The 18,463-nt window shown below is 39.8% G+C and overlaps 1 non-coding gene across 1 annotated transcript; it reads right to left on the bottom strand.

Moving 5' to 3' along the window:
- Positions 1-15,786: 15,786 nt before the first annotated feature.
- LOC128059676 (U2 spliceosomal RNA) lies at positions 15,787-15,979 on the bottom strand. Its single transcript, XR_008200607.1, has one exon. It is a non-coding gene; the product is annotated as a U2 spliceosomal RNA (small nuclear RNA).
- Positions 15,980-18,463: the final 2,484 nt, after the last annotated feature.

Genomic DNA, 18,463 nt, shown 5'->3' with positions numbered 1-18,463 from the left:
AACTCTTATTTTGTGAGTTAATGGAAAAATTTAGTGTTCACAGTTGCTTCTTTTAACTGGAAAATAGTAGTTTCATAACAGTTGACTTGCCCTACTCATTACTGTTTTTGACTCTAAGCAGCAAAAAAGAAAAGCAAGTGTATGGCTTTGGACAAAAAATGATATGCTAGGAAGTCCTGGATTCAAAGAACACACAGAGGCTTATTTCTGGGGAGCAGCACTAAATAAGTTTTGTATATTTTTGCTAAACATTTGGTTTACTAAGAAAACAGCAAAACAATCTTGGTGTATGATATTTAAATTCTGTGGTTATTAGAAAAAAAATAATCAAAGTTCACATTATTTTGGTTAAGGCTCCAACTGTCCCATAATATTAAGCAACCACTCTCGTCTCAGCATTTTTACATAAATAAAGATCTTAAAATAGTTTAAGAGAAGCTAGTTTACTAGCTGTGATATTCTTCTTTCAGTGCTGCCTTTTCTTACACATTAATCTTTGGCATGGTGCTGATGTCTTTTCTGCAGTGAAGTCAGGGGGTCTGGCTGATGCAAGGGCAGTGAACTGTGAAATGCCTGGGTGGGTAATATACTTGCTCTGGTAGCCAGACTCTTCAGAAGCAAAAATAAATAGACTTCTTTCTTGCTTGTTAGGAGCACTAAATGAATGGATGCAGGTACAGCACATAGACTTGATGCATATTAAGTAATAAACACCAGTTGTTATTATTGTCATATTAATGTTTTTATGTATGGTCAGGTGTCAAGTAAAGGATGGTGCTCTCAATGTTCTGCTTCCAGGACAGATGTAGGACTTTGATTTGTAGTCATAGGGCTGAATTAGCCAATTCCAGGAAATAAAGCAGTATGGATTAGGGACCAGATTTTGGAACCACATACTTGGACTTGAATCCCATTTCATCTACTTATTAGCTATGTGACTTGGGCAATTTATGTGTCTTCTCCGACCTCAGTTAGTGGTTGGATTAAATAAGGTTGTGCATGGAGTTAACCTAACACAGTGTCTAGAGCATAGTAAGTGCATATATTTCTATATTTTAAAAAGGTTAATAATCCCTGTCATTTTTGTACATTTATTTTGATTTGGGTTTCTTTCTGTTTAATCAGTTTTCCACACTGTACCCTAAGCTCTACTTCCAAGTGGTCAATCTCACTACATCTCTCCTCTTCTTCAGCTGGCTTATTGGTTCTTCTTTATACGCAGGATATTCATAACTGCAAGAAATACTAATGGTTCTGTGTTAGCATCACGTGCTATTCTCTCTAATCCTTTTAGATGGAGCTCTCTCTGGCCTCCGGTATTTAGCCTCACAGGCATTCACTGGTCAGTATTCCACTGGACACTCAATGGAGATTCTCTTCAAGTGTGTGCAGTCCTCTCTGTGCAGCTTTTTCTTTTCCAATACTTGAAAATATAAACACCTTGGTCTTCCCAGACTCCATTTCTTCAACTCAAGGATTACTCCTTGTAAACACAGCCTGAAAATTCTCTCACTAGGGCAATTGTATGGTTCACTGGATCATTTGTCTCCCAAATTCTAGAGATTCAGCCCTTCATTTCCCATCTCCACTGTTTCGAAATCATTATCTATTTTAGTCTAATTTTGTGTTTGTTTTAGGTAGAGGGGTAAATCTGACAGATGTCACTCCATCTTGGTTAGAAGCAAAAATCTGGTGGTTCATTCATCACTGTATTTTCAGCTTAGACATTTGTAGCCTTGGTTCATCAGAGAGAAGGTTCAAGACTTAGTCAACACTGTCTCAAAGTGTTGACTAAATTCTTACCAGATGTCAACTTTCTTAACCATTTTGCCCTCTCTGCCATCATTTTGCCCTGTTTCCGGATTTCCGTCTTAGTTTTCCTCTTTTCACCTCTACATTCCTAGTACAACATCCCTCTGAAGCCTTTGAGACTGACATCTACTTTTTCTAGCCAGATAACGCACACTCTTTCCATGTTGCCTGTGATTAGCATTCATACTGAGTTACTACTGGATGCTCAGTTGTTTTGCTGTTACCTCAGTACTCTCTATGTAATGCATTAATTACTTCTGGATTAAGTATTCCTGAATACTTATGAGCTTTGCTTTTGTTGTTCAGTAGTTAAGTTGTGTTTGGCTCATTGTGACCCCATGCCTCAGTGAACCAGACTTCCCTGTCCTTCACTATCTCCTTAAGCTTACTCAAACTCATATCCATTGAGTTAGTGATGCTATCCAACTATCATTCTCTGTCACCCCCTTCTCCTCCTGCTTTTGATCTTTCCCAGCATCAGGAACTTTTCCAATGAGTTGGTTCTTCACATGAGGTGGCCAAAGTATTGGAGCTACCGCTTCAGCATCAGTCCTTCCAATGAATATTCAGAGTTGAATTCCTTTAGGACTGACTGCTTGATCTCCTTGCAATCCAAGGGACTCTCAAGAGTCTTCTCCAGCAGCACGATTCAAAAGCATCAATTCTTCAGTGCTCAGCCTTCTTTAGGGTCCAACTCTCACATCTGTACATGACTACTGGAAAAACCATAGCTTTGACTACATGGGCCTTTGTCAGCAAAGTACTTTTTAATATGCTCTCTATGTTGGTTGTAGCTTTCCTTCCAAGGAGCAAGCATCTTTTAATATCATGGCTGCAGTCACTGTCCATAGTGATTTTGGAGTCCAAGTAAATAAATTCTTCCACTTTTTCACCTTCTATTTGCCATGAAATAATGGGACCAGATATCATAATCTTAGTTTCGCTGTTGTTGTTTTTGTGATCTTAGTTCTGAATGTTGAGTTTTAAGCCAGCTTTTTCATTCCCCTCTATCACACTCATCAGGAGGCTCTTTAGGTCCTCTTCACTTTCTGTCATCAGAGTGGTATCATCTGCATGTCTGAGGTTGTTGATATTTCTCCCAGAAATCTTGATTCCCAGCTTGTGTAATTCATCCAGCCCAGCATTTTGCATGATGTACTCTGCATAGAGGTTAAATAAGGAGGGTAATAGTTTACAGCTTTGACATGCTCCTTTCCCAATTTTGAAACAGTCTGTTTTTTCATTGTCCAGTTCTAACTGTTGCTTCTTGATCTGCACACAGGATTCTCAGGAGACAGGTAAACTTTATCCAGGCTTCTCAGGAAACTTAGATACTTATGTACCCCTTGTTTGGACATCGATGGATAAAAATTCTTACCAAACTAAGACAGAGTTTATTACAGTGTTCTGGACTCTTGAGCCAAATCTATATCCCAGGTACTCTGCCTGACATCCATTCTTACCAATATGTGCTGAAGATCCAGGGTACCTTGAAATCCCTAGGTAAGGACACTGAGAAGATAAATAGTGACAATGGGTCTTGTTCTTAAAGGGAGCTATTCATGTGCAGAGAAATTCCTGTCAAAATTTAGTAAGTTGTCAAATTAAAATTCTTCCACTGTCTCAATTCTCAAGTGACTAAAAATGCAGGCAAACAAGCAAAAAACAAAGCCATCAGAGTTTAATAGAATTTCCCAATATCACAGAACTAATTAATGTTAATGGTAGTACTCAAACTCGGGTCTTCTGCATTCTGATTTACATTCTTTTCTTCTGGGTCACCAACTCTTTTAGGTAGTTCTTTTGCCAACTCTTTATTATTAATATTGTTCCTGCTGCTGCTGCTAAGTCATGTCAGTCATGTCCGACTCTGTGACCCCATAGACGGCAGCCCACCAGGCTCCCCCGTCCCTGGAATTCTCCAGGCAAGAACACTGGAGTGGCTTGCCATTTCCTTCTCCAAGGCATGAAAGTGAAAAGTGAAAGTGAAGTCGCTCAGTCCTGTCCGACCCTCAGTGACCCCATGGACTGCAGCCTACCAGGCTCCTCCGTCCATGGGATTTTCCAGGCAAGAGCACTGGAGTGGGGTGCCATTGCCTTCTCCAAATATTGTTCCTAAATGATATTTAATATTATATTGTTCCTTAATGATATTTAATAATAATATTAATACTGTTCCCAACCAAGCCAATTATGTGGTTTTATAAATTTTTCGAAACCTGACTTAAAGGATATTTTCCTAAAGATATTGTATGCTACCTTAGTAAGCCTCCCTCTAATTTCACTCCTTTCTATATCATGGCAATCTACGAGGGAAACCAGAGAGAAACTCTTGGTTCTCTTCTTTTCCTTAACTCTTTTCTGATTTATGAAAAACCACAGCACTGACTGTGGCATCACATACTGGCACTATAACTTTTAGGATTTGAAGTTACTTAATTTGTACATATCAGAGAAGCAGGGCACCTTATTCTGTAAACCAGTACACTGCAGAACAAAGTTTTCCAAATTTTAGAAAATGGACCTGTTGGGGATCCTTAATTTTATTTTTTCTTTGCATAGTAGGATAGTTTTATATTCATATGATAATAGCTATTGTCTTCAGAGTTGTTGTGATCAGCATTGGGAGAGGAATCCCAGGCCAGGGTCATTACTTCACTGAGATTATTAAAGAAGGAGTCTCAAAGTTGAAGGGACAGCAAATAGGAGCTGGATAGTGGTGCTCAGTGAATCCCCGCCATGGGTTAAATCCAGGTAGAATTGAAAGCAGAGAAAACACTATATTTCTCCCATCCTTTCTTGCCAACTCCTACCTTATTTCCCAGAGTGCTCCTGATTTGGAAAAAGTGGCAAGATAATCCCCAACATCTAAATGAAATGGGGATGGATTTGGGCCTAAGTGTCTCTTCCTGCAGCATTTTATAGCTCAGAGTTACTATGCTCAATCTCTTCAAGGCTGAGTTGCTTAGATGCTTCACAGAAGTTCTTAGGTTCTCAACTTTGACAAAACACTGAAATAAACATTAAAGATGGGAGTGAGTGTGTGAATGGGAGTCGACAGGAGAGACTTATTAAAGAAAATAGTTGGGATATTAGAAGAAAAAGAAAACATTATGAAAGAAAGGACCATTTTAAGTTGTATAATCTTGAGTAAATAACAGCATAGTCCTCTCTTAGACACACACACACACACACACACATACATATTTACAAATGATTCAAAAGATTTCTTGTCTGTCAGCCTGGCTCATTCCTACTCTTTTGTAATTTTTATTTAATTACGATCAATGTTTGCTTTTGTAGCATTAAGCCTTGGAAATCTCATTTATTAATATTCTTCAAATATTGGAGATGGCAACAATAGTTCTAATTGTACAAGTACCAGCAATGTGCCAGTCCTATAAAATATCTCTAACTTGACAATAGCCAGGTATGTATAATTAGTTAATATTTCACCTGAGGGAATAGAATCTCAGAGAGGGTAAGTAACTTGCCCAAGATTAGAGCTGCTACTGCTGCTGCTAAGTCACTTCAGTCGTGTCCGACTCTGTGCGACCCCATAGACGGCAGCCCACCAGGCTCCGCCGTCCCTGGGATTCTCCAGGCAAGAACACTGGAGTGGGTGGCCATTTCCTTCTCCAATGCAAGAAAGTGAAAAGTGAAAGTCAGGTCACTCAGTTGTGTCCAACTTTAGCGACCCCATGGACTGCAGCCCACCAGACTCCTCCGCCCGTGGGATCTTCCAGGCAAGAGTACTGGAGTGGGGTGCCATTGCCTTCTCTGAAGATTAGAGCTGGCAGGTGGTAAAGTGTCAGGATTGTGTTTGATACTGAAGTCCCTGCTCTTACAGTTACTGGAATTATAGCTTGGGCTAAATTAGTCCTCCCTACTCACTCTCTCAACTCCAAGGGTGATCATCACGATTATAATCTTGGAGCGTCTTCAAAGGCATGGTGGCTTTGCAGATTCAACTACAGGATGAGAAAAGCAAACAAAGTGAGTGTTCATTTTCAGCCTTTATGTGGGTCTTTTCATCTTCAAAGTCCTTTGTGAATATTAAACAATTAATCCCCCTGGAAATTCTCAGCATTGGGGGAAGTGAACGTTTCCATTAATGTTGACGAACAGCTATTGCTGTTGGTGAAGTTTCGCCTTTCAGGCTGTGTTTCTAAAGCCTGGAAGCCTCTCTATATAAACGAAGCACGTTTTCTTTCACATGTCTCTCCCCAGTGTACGAAGGAGTTGCTGAAATGTCTAACCACAGTGCTTTTTAAAGTACCTTTGAGGAGTTGAAAAGCTTTGCAGGTTCTTCTTTTTGAACACATACACACACACAAGCGCAGTTTTTATGATGAATCAGAAAAGTTGATGGTGTGTGGGTATATATTACTGAGTCCTTGTGTGTTATTCCAGACAGAATGGCACACAGAGGAGACCATCTGTTAGGGCTGAACATGAAGCTGAGCTGCACAGTCGTCTCTGCGGTACACCTGATGAGCACATTTGGTTGCTAATTGAAAGGTTGGTGGTTCAAACTCAGCCAGGGATAACTCAGTCTACTTTTCAGGATGATGTGAGCAGGCCAGTTTCAGGAATTTATTACTCTCTTGTGACTCACTGTTGCAGTGTTCTCTAAACTGGTCTGCTAAATGCCACTCCAGGTACTGGTTAAAGCCACAAGTTCCAGGACCTTGAGACGTTGATCCTGTTGTTCTGTAGAGGATTCTGAGAATTTAAGACGTATCTTCTACCCTCCCCCACCTCTAGCCCCAGGAAATCATTATTACCATTCAAGTCTGTACAGAATTTGTGTAGAAGATAAATTAATTGGCTCCAAAGCCACATTGCTTGGGTTGACATCTCTGCTTTTCCACTTACCAACTCTGAAAAGCTTCCTGACCCGCAGGTAAAGTAGCCACCAGTGACTCTGTAGCACAGCATCCCCCTGTAATCATCAACTACATGTTGGCATCTGACATTTTAATTTTAACTTTTAAAAACCACTCATTGTCTGTCTCTCTTAACTCACCACCTTCCAAACCTCCCCATGCCCTCTGTGGTGCTCTTGTGCAGTCAGTTTGGCTAGGCTGGAGCTGGATCTCTCAGGATTCCCTTCCTTTATGGAGCCATCAGAACATTTTGCATGAGATTTGACAGATGTGAGTGAAGCAGTACGTACTGTCCTTAGGTCTTCATTGGTTAGAGGGGCTGGGGGACAAATGGAAGGTACTGGCAGGTTCCAGTGTGTCCTTGATTTTCCTTACCCCATGTCCAGGTCTTCCTGACTTCTGGCCCTACTGCCCAGCACTGACCACCAGCCCACTATAGATACTCTTCTGTACAGTCACAGAGGGAGAGCCATGAAGAGCTAACAGCATTCCATAGACTTCTACATCACTCTAGAAGCCAGACTTGCCCTTGAGTGGTGAATAAACCTGAGCTGGGCAAACTCCTAATAACTTCAGTTTCCGAGAATATAAATTCTGTGAGGGCTGACCTATACTGTCTTGTTCATCCCTATTTTCTCAGTACAGAGAATAAGATCCAGCATGTAGTAAGCATTCATTAATGTTAGCTGAGTGACTGATAAAGTGATAGCTTCCTTATCTATAAAATGGGGGTAATGATGCTTTTCTCATGGAGTTGAGTGAGGACAAATGAAATAACATATGAAGAGCTCAGTACTGAGGCTGGCACATAATAAGCTCTGATACACAGTTGCTGTTATTTTAATTTTGTTCTCAGGGCTCTGAAAATATAAAATCTGCTACAATGAGCCAAAAACATAAGTGTGTGATACAGTCTATCTCAAGAGTTACCTGTCTCTCAGTTCACTTGGGATTAGACTTGCCTTTGCCCTAGAATCATAATGTCGTTCCAGAGAACTGTAGAGTAGGAAGGGATGCTGAAGATTTCTAGGTTCAAAAGATGAGGAAACAGAAAACATGAGAAGTGAAGAGACTTCTTAGAAGAAAAGATACAACTGATGACATGTTTTACTAAAGCAGTCTAGAGTTCTTTCTGTGAACTTATGTAAAATAAAAATCTTAAAACACATGATAATTATATACACACAGATATGTAAGTATATATTCACCTGGTAATATACGTATATGGCTATGGTATCTTGCTTTACCTATGGGTAGGGAGATCCTGGTGTTGTCAGAGCAATAAACCTAATGTGGCACTTCCAGATGAGAAGAGGGCTCTCCTCTCCTGGACTGGCCAATAGTAGGTTGCTGTATAGCTGGAATTGCCTTGGGCTTCTGTAGGGAGGTTAGACATAAAACCAACATGAAAGAAAACACAACCAAGAGATGAGAGAAACTGAATTCTAATCTTTTACCATGAGTCCATGATTAAGGGCTCTTTAAAACTAGAGTAACTCTTGATATTTTTGCGTAATTTAGGTAAGATGGATTTTCTGATACTTACAATTAAAAGCATCATAACTAAAGTATTGACTGCAAAAATAAAAGCGGTAGTTGCTTTGTGCCACTGTCCTAGTCCCTAGCCAACATTGTTTCGGGGTCACACTTGTTCTCTAAGTTAGAGGGGAAGGTATGTCTCTGTATTGCCTCACCTACCCATCCTACCGCATACATATAATTCAATTTACACTGGACTTTTCAGTCCTGACCAGGCCACTCATTCATTCAATGCACGTAAACTGAGCACATTATGTCTCAAAAATTTATATTCCATTTTTGTGGGCTTTCTTGGTGGCTTAGATGGTAAAGAATCTGCCTGCAATGCAGGAGAGCTGGGTTCAATCCCTGGGTCAGGAAGATTCCCTGGAGTAGGACATGGCAAGCCACTCCAAGTATTCTTGCCTGGAGAATTCCATATGAATTGATAACTGCTAAACATAGACTGGAGCGCCAGACTTCATGAAAGTTGATTGTGGGGGCTATCCCTGACAAAGAGTTAGTGTGAAAGTGAGCAGGAAAGGCTTCATAGAGGAAAAGAGATCAAAATTAACTTTTAGAGGATTGGCAGGAATTTACTATCTAGTCAAGAAATTATATGGAATCTTAAGAAAAGAGAAGAGAGGTAAAATCATAGAGATGATATATATTTGGAGAAATGTAAATACTTGCCAGAGTGTGCAGTACACAGTAGGAGTTTGGAAGAAGAGTCTAGAGAGAAAATGGAGTTCTGGTATATCACACTGAAATTCTTGGACTTCTATACTATGGGCAAGAAAGACCACAGGAAGGAATTCAGGTGGATGAGGTTGCTCTCACCTCTGTTGGGCAGTTGTGATAAGACTGCTTTTCCTTCACTTGTCTAGCCTTTCAAAAAACTGCACACAGACTGGCATCTTCTTCTTTACTGACATTCCCCTATAAAACCTGTATCATTCCTAGGAGAAGGTATTGCCCAGGAGAGCTGGAGTCTGGCTGTGTATATTGTACAGGATTCAGAAGTGTTCTGTCTGAACCTTTTGGTACTTTACAGACAGTTTCCACTGCTGTTATTTTATTCTCCTCCTTCCTCCTGCTCCTGATCAATTTTCTTTTGCTTTGGATTAATCCTTCCTAAGCGCTCATGTCACGTCACTCCCTTTTTGTTTTACAGATCCAGTAATCAGATTTGCATTTTAGAAAGAGTGGGCAGTGGAAAATAGTTTTGAACAGGGTAAAACCGAAGGCAGTGAAAGGAGATGGGAAGTTGCTGCAAAAATGCAGGGGAGAGATGAGAGTATGGGGTGTGATGAAGAGGAGAGAAGAATTCAGAGTGATTGCCACCATGCATGTGGAATGGGTGACTGCGGTTGGAGTCTGTGTATCAAAAAGCAGTTAGCGTATGTTCTGAAAGAAACTTCAGCATGTGGAGGCTTAAACTACATTCGGAATTGAATTTCCAGGCTGTGTCATTTTACAATATGCTTCCTCAATCCATGCCCACCCCCTTGCTCCACAGTTCAATAAAATAGCTAAATAATTAAATCCTAAAACGCTTCCAGGATATGCTTTGTTATTGAAACACATCTGCTACATGTTGGAGGAGCCCTTCCCAGCAGATGCTCCTTTCCTTCGGCTTGTTTGTTTATCTATGGAAATGAGTATCTTAAACCTCTTCCCCTGCTAAGCTTAATAAAAAGGGATCCTTTCCACACTCATCTTCTTCATGATGCCCCTTGTGGTCCTTTATCAAACCATTAAGGACATATGCTGTGCAGCTAATTATTTTTTTCCTCCTACTGCGGTGCATTAATCCAAGGGAAGGCCATCTTCCGCTCACAACGTCATATGGGGGAAGGAATCTGAACACCATATTCTCTCCCAAAGAAAACAGTCTAGTTGGATGAAACCACACTGAAAACCAAGACTCTAAAGAGACAGTGACTCTCTCATTAACCCTGGTATAGTGCAAGCTATTCATTGAGGCTGTTAATGGAGCTTAGTTAAAGTGTTGCCCACCAATGAACTAGGAGGAGATGGAGAAAGCAAACCATAAATTGAGACAGTAAAGTTTGATGATGAGCCCAAAAAGTCACCTGACTTGGGGAAAAGTAGGAGCTGTGAAGAGTAAGTAGACAGGATTCAACACACTCTCTTTAAGGGTCATGAACATAAGGAAAGACAATAAATATCTTGGAGACATTCATGGTCTCCAAATTTATTGAGACCATTTACTGAAAGTCAGTGAAAGAGTCCCTGCTGCTGCTGTTAAGTCGCTTCAGTCGTGTCTGACTCTGTGTGACCCCATAGACGACAGCCCACCAGGCTCTGCTGTCCCTGGGATTCTCTAGGCAAGAACACTGGAGTGGGTTGCCATTTCCTTCTCCAATGCATGAAAGTGAAAACTGAAAGTGAAGTCACTGAGTCATGTGCAACTCTCAGCGACCCCATGGACTGCAGCACACCAGGCTTTTCCATCCATGGGATTTTCCAGGCAAGAGTACTGGAGTGGGGTGCCATTGCCTTCTCTGGAAAGAGTCTCTAGGGAACTCCTAAGAGAGACCTTTGCTTTCTGTTTATGCAAGGAGATGGTCAAGATTATCTGGGCTCAATAAAAAGATATAACAAAGTCATCTTTGAAACACAGATGAGGGAGGAAGAAAAATGAGATTTTAATTAAAGTTAAGTCTGATACAGCTTAGCAGCACGAGGGGCCCTAGGGTGTATTCTAAACCTATTTGCATGTGTCATAATATCAAAACAGGAATACATACATATTTCCTTGAGGAATATATATTGCTCTAGGGTGAAATGAGCATTTGACTCATGAATCCCCTTTTGTATAGCATTTAATTTCACTAACTCTCTAGAACCTGGACTTTTAATCATGATCAGATTTTCTTAGCAGCATATGGCTTATATTTTACAGATCAGTGTCCTATTACAAGAGAAATATTGTGCTGTTAAAAAGAAGCTATTCTCTCTCTCTTCTTGTGGGAAGAAACTTTTCTGTCTGTCTAGATGTTTGTAGAATGTTTTTCTTTAAACTTGAAATTCATGTTTCTGCCAGGAAGTGTCTACACATATGACTCTCTGATTTTGCTTAGCATACACTGAACTCTTTCCATTTGCATCCTCAGGTCATTGGCTCAGAGACAGTTTCTTCTCTGAAATATGCCATTGTTGATTCAGTTGCGTTTTTCAGTTTCTTTTTCAGGTATAGCAATTATCCAGGCACTGGCAGGTGATTCTCTCCTTCCTAGTCTTGTGTGGGAGAAGGCAATGGCACCCCACTCCAGCACTCTTGCCTGGAAAATCCCATAGACAGAGGAGCCTGGAAGGCTGCAGTCCATGGAGTCGCTGAGGGTCGGACATGACTGAGCGACATCACTTTCACTTTTCACTTTCATGCGCTGGAGAAGGAAATGGCAACCCACTCCAGTGTTCTTGCCTGGAGAGTCCCAGGGACGGGGGAGCCTGGTGGGCTGCCATCTATGGGGTCGCACAGAGTCGGACACGACTGAAGTGACCTAGCAGTAGCAGCAGCCTTGTGTGGCCATCTTGCCCTCTCTATTTTCATGTCTTTGTTTTCTCAGGTTTTCCTCCCCCATTTTAATTTGACTTTCCACATTCTCATCTTTTCTGCCACCATCTGCCTTCAATGTGGTCTGTAATTCTGCTACTATAATTTTGGTATTTTTGCTTTTTTTAATAGCTTACCTAACTTCATTTTCATCCCATTCTGCTATTCTTTTATTTCAGCCTACTTTTCCTGTATGACTTTTTTCTTTTTTTCTTTTTCTCAGTGTATTTTATTGAAGATTTAGTTTTCATATTTTCTTTTCAATTATAATATGTCATTTTGAAAAGCATATTTTTGTGCTTCTTATAGTTTTTTTCTCTCTTTCTGCAGTTTGTATATGCACAATATTTTCTTAATTCACTTGAATCAGCTTTCGATGAAGTAGGGTGTCTCTAGACTTGGTGTTTGCCAATAATGTGAGAATTTCTTTTAGCTCTGCTACTTATTTGTCTAAGGCTGGACTCCCGTTTGCAGTCTACAGTGTAGTGATGGGCAAGGCTCCCAACCCATTTCCTAGTTTCTATAAGATATCCAGGTAAAAGGAGTCTATTTTACTGAGCTGGAAACCTTTCTATCTCTATAGCATACATGACATGTTCTATCTAATCTCCAAAAATGCAATGCTTCTACATATATCTTTTTTTCGTATTTGCTTTCACTGCTTACCATTGAGGATCATAGTTCACAAGTTCTCTCCCTCAAATCCTGACATTTTCTGCCTTATTGTATTCTTCACTGGTAGAAGACATAGATGGAGGAGAAGAAATGATTATTTGAAGGAAAAAATCAGTACCTGTGAATTAATTGCCTAGTTTTAATTTGATGGAGATCTAAGTGTCTTCATGAAGAGGACAGTCTGAGATGCAAGAATTTTCTTCCAGTTTCTTTGAAACAATACTTTGAACATGAATAAAACTATTTGCTAAAGAATAGGTATAAGGGTTTTTTTTTTTTTTTTTTTTTCAGTTTTTTTGCAATATATTCCACTGGGTGGAAAATTATTAAGAATCCTTATAAAACCCAAGTTTTAATTTCAGTAGAGGTAAGCCTTTGCTTTACTCACTGTCTTTGTGGGCAGCAGGAGAATGGACAAAGCTGCATGAGGAGCTGCGAAAATGCCAGATGCCATTTAGAACTGGAAGGCACCCAGCAATTAGCATCTGTTCCGTGCCTGTAATGTGGTAGATGACTTACATACAAATGAACCTTTGGAATAAAATTCATTCATAATACTGGGACTCAGTGTACTATAAATCACCCAATTTCCTTCACATCAGTTTGCATTTTGGTTTTAAACTAAAAGTTTCAGAAGAACTAGTTGTTAAAAAAAAAGAGCTAACACTTGAGGTGAAATCATTTTTGTCATCACATATATGAAGATAAGAAAAAAAGAAAACATTCTACCCCACAGATATAATCCTCACAACCATCTATGACCCGGGACTATGAGCCTGCTTCTTATGAAGACAAGATGGAGGAGGAGTAACATGTCCTCATGACACAGCTGTAAAGTGACAACCAGGAGCTTTAATTCAGACCCAAGTCTGGGTGAATTCAGAGGCTCGGTTTTCTACTCCTGTGTATATCACCTACCCACAAATTCAAGAAGTGCTGAAGGGGTTTCTCTCAAATCAGTTTCTGGTGACCGCAGCCATACAGTAAAGAGAGTCCCACCTCGGGGTCTGTAGTGTCTTAGGAAAACACTAATTTTTGCTTCTTAGTCTCCTCTTCCTTTGGAACCTGGCATACGTCCTTAAGGAAAAGGAGGTTGGAGGCCAAACAATGAAACCTCTCTACTGTCCTTCATCCCTGCTCTTTCCTCTAATGACCAGTGTGTGGTCCTCTTAGCACCATGTGTGTGCTAATGCCATCAGACATCTAAAAAGAATGACTATTCTATATACATAAGAATAAATTCACCCAAATTTTATGAATATTGTGGATTTTCTTGCAGTAGATACAGTGTTTTCTTCACTGACTCTTCCATTCCATTCCAGGATTTTAACTGGGGGGATTGGCATTGTCTATGTGGAATAGATAAAGTGCAGATATAGCCAGGACTGAGAATACAATCTTTTTTTAGGGAGAAGAGCAAATGTAACTGGCTCATAACTCTGAAAGAAAGCAAAGTAAGTGGCTCTTAGAAGGCAATAATGAGAATTCTCCTTCCGCACCTCACCCCTGCATCAAAGGTGATCTTCTCTCTTTCAAATGGATTAGAGGTAAATCTCATATTATATATTGTACATTGACCTCAAAGTGTTTGCCACTAGATATCATAGAGGCTATTTCCTAAAATTTAAAAAGAGATGTGTTGTTTCCATGAGGATCTTTCATGATCAGTCCAGTACCAATCTTACCACCAAGGGATTTTAAAGATCATCTATCATTGTGGTATGTGAGCAATAAAACATGGGATACTTCCTGTAAAATTAATATAAAAAATAACATTCATCTTCTTTCCCCCCTTTCTTCTCTCCTCTTCCCATCTGACTGTGCTTCTATAATACATATATATATATATTTTTTTCTTTTTTACTGGGCTTGGAAACTTCTATAAAAACTATTTCCCCTGTATTCTCTAAGCTCATCTTAGATCAGGGACAAATTAAAATTAAAACAAGTTCTGAGGAAGAATCACTAATTCTTACTGAACAATAGCCAGAAACCTTTCAGGAGCAAGAGAGATCTTCTTAAGTGTCTTTAAATAACTAGTGTGTCATCCATCCTCTTTGAGTTCTGTCCTAGAGAAAATGCTTCCAGGAATTATACCTTTACTAGCTGTCTACATAGCATCAAGGAGCTAGGCAGAGTCAACAGACAACAAATCAAATAACAAGAACAAAAATCAATTGTCTAGATACTGGTTCCCTATATACCAAGTAAGTGGATGTTTGATTTTTTTATTTTTTAATGCAGGTGTTAGACTCCCATGTCTGATTTATTGTTTCATACCCCAAAGCACCTAGCACTCTGTCTTGCACCTGGCATATGTGGCTGATAAATATTTATTGAATGAATAAATGCATGAGAAAAGATAAAGCATGGATGGGGGTAAGTGATGACTTTATATCAAAAGGAATTCAAGATATAAAGCCTTGAGACTCTTTTTCATTGACAGTGATAGGATTTAAAGAAAATGACATTTCTCTTTTGTTTTTGTGTACAATTTTATGAATTCTCTAATATAATATTCTCAATCACTGCATGCTAGACAAAGGTGGCAGAGGAAGGACAGTCCTTTAGCTCAGGTGATATTCAAGCTAGAATTGCTAGGGTTAATACCTATAGTCTTTGTGAGCTTCATCCATATGTTCGAATCTACAGCTGATTAATATAAAACAAGGAGTAAAAGAGAGAGCACACCCAGTGTTCTTCTGTGTAGTGAATGGCAGGACAAGGATCAAGAGGGTAAAAAGAACAAAGAAGCAAATTTTAGCCAAATATGAGAAATGATAGTCCAAACAACATGAGTTCCCACCCAATAATGAAAGAATAATTTCACATAGAGCAATGTTCCTCCAACATTGGGGATATCCTTATGTATAAAGTGTAGAGTATTATATATTATATTATATTATATATAGCTTTTCTGCAATAAGGGCACATTTGGTAAGATGGCCAAGTCACTGTTCTCCTGAAGGGAGAAAAGTACCTAAAATATACGAAAAATACTATGGAGGAAGTAGAAGGAGATAGTTTAATGCCTGCCATTTTTTAATACTCAGAACACCTTGGAATTGGCTCTACTACCCTACGCAGAAGAGAAACTCTTAGACTTTCAAGGATAATCACACATTTCAAGCAAATCAGGACAAAACAAATGAAAATGAACAATATAGCCCTTCTTTTCCTTTTTCATCCAGGGCATAGCTTTTTCAAAGACTATTTTCTTCTCACCATACAAATACTATCCATTTGCAAACAGAGAAAACAGCACTGAACTGTGCTACCCTACTCCCCATTCAGGACATATATTCTTCCAGTACTGCTTTCTATTATAATTTATATGCATTTTTATAGAAATAGATGTTAATAAAGGTTTTAACTTAAAATGCTTTTGAGAATGAAGAGGGTACAGGTACTTTGAGTGGGCAAGCTTTGGATACTCCATGGAGCAGAAAACTACTTAGAACAGATACTACACTTGATCTTAGCCAAAAGGCTGAGAAGTAAAGTAGAAAACTCCTTAGAACAGAGATCTTTCAGGCTATAAAGTAATTTCTCCATTTCCCCCTACCTTTAGTGACCCTTGTTTAACTGTGTGTGTGTGTGTGTGTGTGTGTGTGTGTGTGTGTGTGTGTTTAATTTCAATGTCAAGTATTCCAGTTTCATCAGGGTCATTAAAATATTTAATTCACATGAGCATTGATAAAATGGTGTGCATTATTAAAAGGGCTTTGCAGTTCACGCAACAGAAGAACCATTCTTTTCTGCCCTGGTACTAATGAGATGGGGCTGGTGGAGGTGTCTTGATCATATCACCTGTTAGAACAATGACTCCATCTGCAGTGTCCTGTGGAGATCCACAGAAAAAAGCCTCTGTGGTAACCAGTTAAGAGTTTATTGCAACAATTGCTTTTACCTCTGTTAGAAACCCCTCTTGCTAGAGAACACATCCCTGAGGAACTGTAATGGGAACTTTCATGACATGGGACTGCCAAGGATGATCATTATTATTACCATCATCCGCATTTTAGTGACTATAAAATCTTGAACAAAACTAGTAGCTTCACCAAAATCTTCACCAAAACTAGTAGTTTTATGTACGTTCTATCATAACAATTCCCAGTGATTGCTTTTAAAGCTGTGTTCTTTGGTACCAACATTCTGGACAATTGCTTCAGTCATGAGAGGGGAGTCTGAGTATGTCAGGCTCAATTCCTGCTCCCCAACCCGCAAATTTAAAGTTCCACATTTATTTCATATTATCACAAGGTAAGAAGTTTCTCTAGTCTCACCTACCTGTTTTCCAGAACCACCCCACTCCTTTGGTTAGCCAGTGTGTATGTGCTCAGTTGCTCGGTCATGCCCGACTCATTGGGGCCTCATGGACATTAGCCTGCCAGGCTCCTCTGCCCATGGAATTTTCCAGGCAAGAACACTGGAGTGGGTTGCCTACTCCATTACTACTCCACACTACTCCATTACCTGGATTTCCTGCTCCAGGTGATCTTCCCGACCCAAGGATCTAACCCACATCTCTTGCATCTCCTGCTTTGGCAGGCAGATTCTTTACCACTAGCACTACCTGGGAAGCCCCACATACAGTAAATTAGAAAAAAGGAAGGGGGACTTTTGTACAAAATTCAAACTATAGAAGAGAAATGAAAACTGTTTTAGCTTGATAATATTAATATCAAATATCATGGGGAGGAAATCCTGTAAGTGTTCTTTTGCCTTATGGATGTTTGACTCTGCAAAGGAATTCTCTTCACTTTTCTTCTCTACCTACATATAACTCAAACCCTTTCAGCTACAGTCAAGTGGGAAAAAAACCTAATGAAATGGAAAGACTTGTGAGACCAGAAGAATAAGTAATGTGGTAGAGCACCTAGGAGTAGGGGAAGATGGAGAAAGGAATTTGGGAGTCAGGGGCATAGCTGAGGAGGAAGGAGGAGTTGAAGGGAGGAGGGACTCAGAGAAGATTCAACTTGGGTCATGCCAGTTATAGCTAAAGGCTCTTGATGCTCTCAGGAGCTGGCAGCCTGGGTATTATTAGAACAGAATAGAGAATCATTTCCAATTCTTCACTAATTCCTAGGCTCTGTGGGTTATAATAGTCAAAATAAGCCTGAAAAAAGGGCAAGACCACATGGGTGCTAGATTCAGACTCTCAGAGACTGAATCTCTTGTGAGATTTTAGGCCAGTTAACTTCCCCATTTCTCAGTTTTCTCATCTCTTAGATGAAGATAAATATGCTACATACATTAGCAGCCCCCCATGCATTCAGTTATGTTCCAAGATCCCCAGGGTATGCCTGAAACTTCAGATAGTGTGAAGTCCTATATATACACCATGTTTTTCCTATACATACATACCTATGAACTAATTTATAAATGAGGCACAGTCATGGAATATCCAAATTGCCAGCATGACTATTGCATTTGGAGGCCATTGTTAAGCAAAATAAGGGTTACCCGAACATAAGCACTGCAATGCTGAGACAGTTGGTCTGATAACCCAAACAGCTGCTAAGTGATGAACAAGCAGGTAGTGGATGCAGTGTGGATATGCTGGACCAAGAGATAATTCATATCCCAGGTGGGACAGTGAGACAGCTTGAGATTTCATCACATTACTCAGGAAGGCATGTGATTTAAAACTTACACATTGCTTATTTATGAAATGTTTTATTTAATATTTTTGGACCATGGTTGATCTTAGGTATGTGAAACCATGGCAGGTGAAACTGCGGCTAAGGTAGGCAGGGTGTGCAGGATGCTGCTGTGTTCTTAAGGTGAGGAAAGGCATAAGCAAGATAAAACATGCGAGGTGGTTACATTGGCACTTAGAGGTCAGCAAATTTTCTTTGTAAAGGGCCAAATAGTAACTATTCTTGGTTTTGCAGGACGCTGACTCTGTCACAATGACTCAACCCCACTCTTATAGCGGGAAAAGCAGTCACAGGTGATAGGTAAACAAATGTTTGTGGCTATG

The sequence above is a fragment of the Budorcas taxicolor genome, chromosome 14, assembly GCF_023091745.1.
Source record: "Budorcas taxicolor isolate Tak-1 chromosome 14, Takin1.1, whole genome shotgun sequence".
NCBI lineage: Eukaryota > Metazoa > Chordata > Mammalia > Artiodactyla > Bovidae > Budorcas > Budorcas taxicolor.
Note: the sequence above shows the minus strand (reverse complement) of the source record. Positions and strands in the feature narration are given on the sequence as shown.